General features: G+C 34.1%; 1 pseudogene; it reads left to right on the forward strand.

The window, feature by feature from the left end:
* Positions 1-647: 647 nt before the first annotated feature.
* LOC149526547 (metalloendoproteinase 2-MMP-like) overlaps positions 648-1438 on the forward strand; it is a 930-nt pseudogene continuing 139 nt past the window's right edge.

Genomic DNA, 1438 nt, shown 5'->3' on the forward strand with positions numbered 1-1438 from the left:
GAACAAATTTTCAAATTCAAATGAATTGCCTTTTTACTGTATGTGTTCCACACAAAATGGGTAGCTTTTTGAGCAAGCTTTCTTCTTATTTTCTATTTTCTTTTTGAATTGCTAATTAACATATTGGGCTATTAGGCTGAATCGTTGAGATCTAATATGTTATGATAAACTATTGGGCTGAACTGTTAAAATATAATATGTTATGATAAGCTTAAATTTATATTAAAACTTAGTGAGGTTAGGCTAATAGACTCACTTTTATTTTTTTTTTTAAATTGATAGACTTATCATATTGGGTTAGAATTTATATGATAACTAGCAATATGCTGACTAACTCTAATTTCATCAAACGGTTGGGGGAATATATAGTAAATAAAATTTTTTTTAAATGTTCGGAGAGTTGTAGGCCTCATGATAACACTACCCTCCACCCTGACTCATAGGGTCATTTTAATATTTTTTATTTGTATTAATTATTCAATAAAAAATTATTTTGAAAGAGCCATTAAAAATATATTTATAATATAAAAAAATTTTAAAATTTTGACGTCCATGGCCCCTATAACATCAAGACGCTCTGCCCCTAAGAGAAAATACTTGAGCGAATTCCATATCCACAAAAGCAATTAAGAAACTATAGCTTAATCATGGCATAAAATGCAATTTTATTCTTCCCATTCTGCACCCTCCTTGTCTTTCCCTTGCTAATTCAGGCTGTTTTAGTAGACTCAAAAGACAAAAAGCCATCCCATTTCATTTACTCCAACGCCTCCATGGATGCCACAAGGGTGACAAGGTTAAAGACATACATAAGCTGAAGAAGTATCTCAAAAAATTCAGTTACCTAAGCTATAGCAAGAACAAAACTCATGCCAATGATGATGATTTCAATGATCTCCTAGAGTCTGCCATCAAAGTTGTTAGCTCAATTTCTGTTTGAATTCCAAAAGAGCTTTAGATGCCAAGATAGTATCAAAGATGATGATGTCTCCATATGGGTAGCAAATATCATAAATGGTACATCTTGGATACGTTCTAGCAAGTAAAAGCACCATCGAGCTACAGGCTTTAAATCTTCCAAGGAAACCCCAGATGGCCCTTTTGCAAGTCCAACTCACCTATGAATTTCTTCTAGGGATGCCATAAACCCTGATGTAGGAGCTTTCGAAAATAGGTTGTAAATACAAACTTCAAATTTTCTAGGATCAACAATTATAAAAATGCCGAAATCACTATTAGCTTCGAACATCATGATCATGATGATGGAGCCGCCAAGCCTTGGTGGAACTCTAGCTCATGCTTTCCCACCAACTGATGGGAGATCCCACTATGATGTAGAAGAGTAATGGTCTATAAATGTTAGCCCAAGCAGCTTTCACTTGGAGATTGTTGCATAGCATGAAGTCAAACATACTACCATTATATACCCATACATCAG

This window comes from Theobroma umbraticum, unplaced genomic scaffold (genome assembly GCF_002168275.2).
Source record: "Theobroma umbraticum cultivar Fairchild unplaced genomic scaffold, ASM216827v3 scaffold_55.0, whole genome shotgun sequence".
In the NCBI taxonomy this organism is placed as follows: domain Eukaryota; kingdom Viridiplantae; phylum Streptophyta; class Magnoliopsida; order Malvales; family Malvaceae; genus Theobroma; species Theobroma umbraticum.